This window comes from Bombina bombina, chromosome 2 (assembly GCF_027579735.1).
Source record: "Bombina bombina isolate aBomBom1 chromosome 2, aBomBom1.pri, whole genome shotgun sequence".
NCBI classification, from domain to species: domain Eukaryota; kingdom Metazoa; phylum Chordata; class Amphibia; order Anura; family Bombinatoridae; genus Bombina; species Bombina bombina.
The window spans coordinates 341853193-341860206 of record NC_069500.1 but is presented as its reverse complement, the minus strand read 5'-3'; the positions used below and the strand labels follow the sequence as shown (position 1 = coordinate 341860206).

General features: G+C 35.3%; 1 protein-coding gene across 2 annotated transcripts in view; it reads left to right on the top strand.

The window, feature by feature from the left end:
* Positions 1–1220: 1220 nt before the first annotated feature.
* TRAFD1 (TRAF-type zinc finger domain containing 1) overlaps positions 1221–7014 on the top strand; it is a 216276-nt gene continuing 210482 nt past the window's right edge. For both annotated transcript variants that reach the window (XM_053701701.1, XM_053701700.1), the window contains exon 1: positions 1221–1319. The gene's annotated coding sequence lies outside the window, so the exon portion shown is untranslated. The remainder of the gene's footprint in view (positions 1320–7014) is intronic.

The following is a 7014-nucleotide window of genomic DNA, read 5'->3' as shown; positions in this document are numbered from 1 at the left end:
AAATTATAAAAATAAATCAGGGAGCTGCATAGTGTGAAACCTTAATAACAATGGAGAAATCAAAAGATACAATAGCATGAGTGTAGTGCACCCCCAGGTGCTCTCATGGCAGGCCCGTACCTCACAGTTAGGGTTGCCACCTCAGCCATGTTTTCCTGGACACTTATGAGTTACACATGCTTCAGGGTGTGCAGGGAGGAACATGTATTGTGTTTCTGGACAGCACTATTCATATTCCTCCCTGCACACCCTGCAGCATGTGTAACTTATAAGTGTTCTGTATTTTAAGGGACGGGTGGCAACCCTACTCACAGTATCCAGGCATGAATGAAACATCCGGGCAAGCTGCTCCACCCGTAATAACAATCCTGTGATGAGCAAAGTAAAATCAGGTCTTTAGTTTATATCCATAAAAAAATATTAAAACAGCTATTTAAAATCCCAATCATACAAACAACACGTTTCTCAGTTACACACAACTGTTTCAGCAGGCTTATTAAAGGGACACTAAACCCATTTTTTCTTTCTTTCATGATTTAGATAAAGCATGCAATTTTAAGCAACTTTCTAATTTACTCCTATTATCAAATTTTCTTTGTTTCTTGCTATCTTTATTTGAAAAGCAGGAATGTAAAGCTTAGGAGCCCATTTTAGGTTCATCACCCTGGATAGTACTTGCTCATTGGTGGCTACATTTAGCCAGCAATCAGCAAGCGCAACACAGGACCTATTTTTCATGGTTCAGACAAAGCATGAACATTTAAGAGACTTTTCAGTTTACTTATATTATCAAATTTACTTGGTTCTCTTGACATAGTTTGTTGAAAAGCCTACCTAGGTATGCCCAGGAGCAGGTGTTTAACACATAGTTGTATGCAAGCAATAGAGCAATAATAAAATAGTCTAACACAAAAATTTGCTTTTTGCACGTTTATGTCCCTTTTATAATAAACACCATTCAACCATTATTACTACTCTTTTTTTTATTAAGCAAACTTTGCTGAAATAGTATTATTTGAGTTGAACCATAAAAACATTGTTTACTTATTTATTTATTGATAATGTTTTAACAGGTGTCATTCAACCTTTTACAATTTGTTTTCGGCAGCTGCAGAGTTAACAAAAAATAGGCGGGTGCTTACGTAGTAATAACCAATCAGTAACTGGTAGCGACAAGGAAGGCTTTGTTTTGATAGGCAGCATATTTGACCAATAGTAATGTTTGGGTTCGGTCGGTACAAGGAAGTAGCCGTCTGCCTTCTGTGTGGTTTCAGTTGTTGCTAGTTCGGTAACAGACGGTTGTAGAGAGAAGAGACTGGGTAAGTTAGAAAATAATAAAACATAAATATAAGTGTCGTAAACGAAGGAGCTGTTTTCAACATATATGTACTTGAATGGTAGAGTTGATTTGCCTCTCCGGGACATCATGGGTTTATTTCGGGGTACCATGATATAAGGGATCATCAGTATCGAACCTTAGACTGGGTATCAGACATTTGTAGTACAGAGGTTAAGTGATATAACCGATCGTACTTGTATGTCACGATAACATTTTATCTTCAGGTCTCTACATATTGAATAGCTCAGGTTTCTATGAACAGCAGGATTATGGTTGGGCTATACCACTGTTGAACATAGTCTTGACACTTTAGTGTGGTGTAACTGAAGTATACAGAATACCGTCAAAGATACAGATAACTAAAGTTTAACTAAGGGATGACCGTACTGTTGATCTAATCATGGTGCCTGATTATCATTTTTTCTTTGCAATATTTCTCGTATCTAATCTATCATTGGAATGTTTTTCTAATCACTCGTCTCTGTTATTTTGCTTCTTTGTGCCTCGTTTTATATAAATGTCAGATCTTCCAGTCATATTTTCTATTTTCACTGTTGTTGCCCCCCCCCCCCATTTAAAATAAAATAAAATTATTCAGTCACTATAGAGTCATGAGACACCAAGAGAGACTGACTAACAATGTATTTATGTAACAAGGCACATTATCGTTCCAGTGTGATTAGGGACAATATTTATTATTTTAGTTGCTATGCAATCGTAAATAAATACAAAGTACAGATAATGTGATTCCAGTAGGTTAAATTGATATTTTAGTGTAAAAAGAAAATACTTTGTTGTTTGAGCATTTTATTTTTAAATAAACTTTTTATTGTCATTACACATTTAACACCTGCAAAGGAGCTAGTTGCTATTTGGCCAGAAGTATGTGGGCACCTGGCCTTTATACCTATATGAGCTTGCTTAATATTCATTCTAAAACCATGGGCATTAATATGGGGTTTCTCCCCACCACCCCTTTGCATCTATAACAACTGCCTTTCTTTTTTTGAAGACTTTCCTGGAGATTTTGGAGTGTCTGTGGGATTTTTTTGCCCATTCAGCCAAGAGAGCTTGGTCAGGCACTGATGTTGGATGAGAAGGTCTGGCTTGTCATAGGCATTCAAATTCATCCCAAAGGTGTTCAGTGGGGTTGAGGTCAGGGCTCTGTGCAGGTCCCTTGAGTTCCTCAACATCAAACCTTCATGGACCTTGCTTTATGCGCAGGGTTTACAGTCATGCTGGGACAGTTGTTTGAAATGTCTTTGTATTCTGTAGCATTAAAGGGACAGTCGAGTCCAAAATAAACTTTCATGATTCAGATAGGGCATGTAATTTTAAACAATTTTCCAATTTACTTTTATCACCAATTTTGCTTTGTTCTATTGGTATTCTTAGTTGAAAGATTAACCTAGGAGGTTCATATGCTAATTTCTTAGACCTTGAAGGCTGCCTCTTAAGAATGCATTTTAACAGTTTTTTCACCACTAGAGGGTGTTAGTTCATGTGTTTCATATAGATAATACTGTGCTCATGCACGTGAAGTTACCTGGGAGCCATCACTGATTGGCTAAACTGCAAGTCTGTCAAAAGAACTGAAATAAAGGGGCAGTTTGCAGAGGCTTAGATACAAGATAATCACAGAGGTAAAACATATATAAATATAACTGTTGGTTATGCAAAACTGGGGAATGGGTAAAAAAGGGATTATCTATCTTTTAAAACAATAACAATTCTGGTGTAGACTGTCCCTTTAAGATAACCCTTCACTGGAACTAAGGGTCTAGCCAGAACCCTGAAAAACAGACAGATACTGTTATTACTCCTCCACCACAGTGAACACTATGCATTCTGGGTATGTAACGTTCTCCTGGTACCCGCCACACAACCAGATTCTTCCATCAGACTGACAGATAGTGAAGTGTGATTCATCACTTTAGCAATAACCTTTCCACCGCTCCAGAGTCTAGTGGTGACATGCTTTATACCACTCCGGCTGATATTTGGCATTGTGCATGTGAGGCTTCTGTACAGCCGCTTAGCCATGGAAACCCATTTCATGAAGCTCAGAACGCAGAGTTCCTGGATGTTGTTTCCAGAGGCAGTTCAGGACGCTGTAGTGGGTAATGCAACAGATGGTAGGACTTTTTTTACTCCTTTTAGCACTCGGTGGTCCCACTCTGAGTTTGCATTGTCTACCGCTTCTAGACACTTCCTTCTCAATAATAGTATTTACAATTGAGGGGCAGATATAGTAGAGCAGAAATGTCTCAAACTGACTTGTGTCAAATGTTGCATCCTTTGATAGTGCTCCTTGAGTAAATCACGAGGCGGCATATCTGCATATACACTGGTCATATCCTTATCGAAGTCAGAATTTAGGTATTCCAGAAGTTCAACACTGACTAATGTAAATAACCCTTTTTGATGGATTTAATCACATAGCAAAAGAAGGGAGTTGGGTTTAAAATAAAAACCCTCTAGAATTTCACCTTAAAGGGATATTCCATCCAAAATTTAAAACCACATGGGTGCATTTCTGTATTGAACATAAACAGTTTTGTAATATACATGTGTTAGCAAAAATGCTTCTAATAAAAGCTATCTCAGTTTCAAAAGTGTATATAAGTATGCACCGTGCACCAGCATTTTAAACCAAATACTTGTTTGGAGAGCCTAAAGTGCTTGTACCATCTGGTAATGACTCAATTTGTTAATTGCTGACATGATACAAGCCCCATTGATGATCTGAGCAGCTGCATTATTGAAAATGTGGGTGCAGTGAAAATATCTAGCTATGCTTCACATGCACGTGCAGAGAAAAATGTTAACACTAAAACAGTGATAAACTCTTAATAGAAACATTTTTGCCAATACATGTATATTGTAAATATGCTTCTATTCAAAGATGTAATAAATCTATGTGCATTCATATTTTGACTGGAATGTCCCTTTAAGGAATTATCCCAAGCTTTGATTAATTTCATGTTGGTTATTCATACATGTTTAGGCAAAGATGTTCTCTTATGGGTTTGTTTAGACTACTCTCAGAATCATGTCTTTTTGCTGAAGGCAAAATGGACATTAGCATTTATGAATATATGCTATTTGTATGATTGGGTTTAAATGCTTAAACTGAATATTTTTAGAAATACATATTTTATTCAAGTACTTTTCATGTTCAATATATTTTTAGCCTGCATCTTTTATGGGACCGCATATTATCAACAGGTACTTTTCACATTCTATATATGAAATGTTTTAAAAATGTTATCACTAATAAGTAATTTTATTTAAAGTCATTTACACTCAAGTCTAAAAATTTTATGCTTCATATAGAGCATGCCGTTTTAAGACACTTTCCAATTTACTTCCATTCTTAAATTTGGCACAATCCTACTTTTTTTTTTTCTTTTTTTGGTGAACAAGATGCTGCTGAGCATGTGCAAAAGTTCACAGGGGATACAATTACTAGTCTGTGATTGGCTGATGTCTGTCACATGATACAGGGGGCCGGCAAAATGGGAGAAAAAAATAATTTGTCAGAAAGAAATCTGTTTATTTGAAATTCAAAGTAGGTGTTATTGCTTTGTCTTTTTATTATGTACTTGTTAATTATGCAATTGTACTGCATTGAGTGGTCCTTTTTTAATCTTTTATGAATTATTGTGGACGTGAATATTGCACTCCTGCTTGATACGTTCTACAGCTCTTAAAGGGATATGAAACCTATCCTTTTCTTCTTTTCTTTCATGATTCAGATAAAGCAACATTCTAATTTACTCCTATTTAATTTTTCTTCATTCTCTTTGTATCTCTACATTAAAGGGACACTGAACCCAAATCTTTTCTTTCATGATTCAGATAGAGCATTCAATTTTAATTCACTTTCTAATTTACTCCTATTATCAAATTTTCTTCATTCCCTTGGTATCTTTATTTGAAATGCAAGAATGTAAGTTTAGATGCTGGCCCATTTTTGGTGAACAACCTGGGTTGTTCTTGCTGATTAGTGGATAAATTCATCCACCAATAAAAAAGTGATGTCCAGAGACTGAACCAAAAAAAAAGTAGATGCTTTCTTTTTCAAATAAAGATAGCAAGAGAACGAGGAAAAAATAAAAATTGATAATAGAAGTAAATTAGAAAGTTGCTTAAAATTGCATGCTCTATCTGAATCGCAAAAGAAAAAAAAATTGGGTTCAGTGTCACTTTAGTGAAAAAATAATTGCGCAAAAAAATGCTGAAGGTGGAAGTGAAAAAATATATAATATATAAAAAAAAAACTAATTTAGATCCGTGTGATTTTAAGTGTGAAAGTGGAAAATTTAGTAAAAATAAAATAAAAATATTTGGGAATAAGGTAAGTGTATAGTTTAAACTCTAGCAATTCGCTAAATAACTAAAGATGTGATAAAATATACTAGTGAAGTATAATTTTGGTAATCAGTGCATGTGTCCTCCCGTAAAGATATTTATTTTACAATATAAATAAAAAGATACATATGCTGCCGCACAACAATTAAAAAATGATACACTAAAAAGTACTATTAAGTTGATACAATTAATACAATTAATACAGTTAATACATGAATACAATTAAAACAGCATAGTTATCAGATAAAAACATTAAATCTCTTGAAAGTCAGAGAGTAATAATAAGAAAAGTTCAGTATACAAAACTGATCAATGGTGGAAAAAAACGTTCCGGTATAAATGGTAGCCGAATCCGGAGCCTTTAGATTCTGATGAAATCCCTCAGAACAACCGCCACCGGTTCTGTTAATGGGAGGAAGGAACTCCTTAATGCAGTGTCTACAGCAATGACGCTTAAGAGAATATCCGTACTCACATTTAGGTTTGCTTTATCCGGCGTAGATCCACAGTGTGAACAATGTCTGGGGTGCAAGTTTTCTTCTATAACACACAGGGAAATATTACAAATAAATTCTGGCAATTGAATCAAATACGTTGGCTGGGAGACACTACTTGCGGTCTGGACATAAATATCAGACCCAAGTGTAGGCCACACCAAACACAGCTAACTGCCTGTAGCAGAGGTGCTGATCACAGCAGGTGTGTGCTTCCAAACGGAAGCTGAATGTACATTTCAGTGTCCCTTTAATAAGTGATTCATTTTATTTCACAAGGGCAAATACAGTTAAAAGCGCTACTCCTCGGAAAGTGTTTCATAAAATATAGGATGCAGAATACTCCATTGCATGTCTAAAGCCTGATAACAATTTCTAATCAAATTATTAAAAATATACTTTGTTTCCACACAGTTGAAAGTATATCATGCAAACCATCCTTCATGAATTTTTAGTTCTTGAATTCTTATGGCTTTTTGTATCAAACACTATAGCTCTTAAAGGGATATGAAACCTATCTTTTTCTTCTTTTCTTTCATGATTCAGATAGAGCAACTTTCTAATTTACCCCTATTTAATTTGTCTTCATTCTCTTGGTATCTACATTAAAGGGACACTGAACCCAATTTTTTTTTCTTTCATGATTCAGATAGAGCATGAACTTTTAATCAACTTTTTAATTTACTCCTATTATCAATTTTATTTTCTCTTGCTATCTTTATTTTAAAAGCAGGAATGTAAAATCTTAGCAGCCAGTCCATTTTAGGTTCAGCACCATGGATAGCGCTTGCTTATTGGAGGCTGACA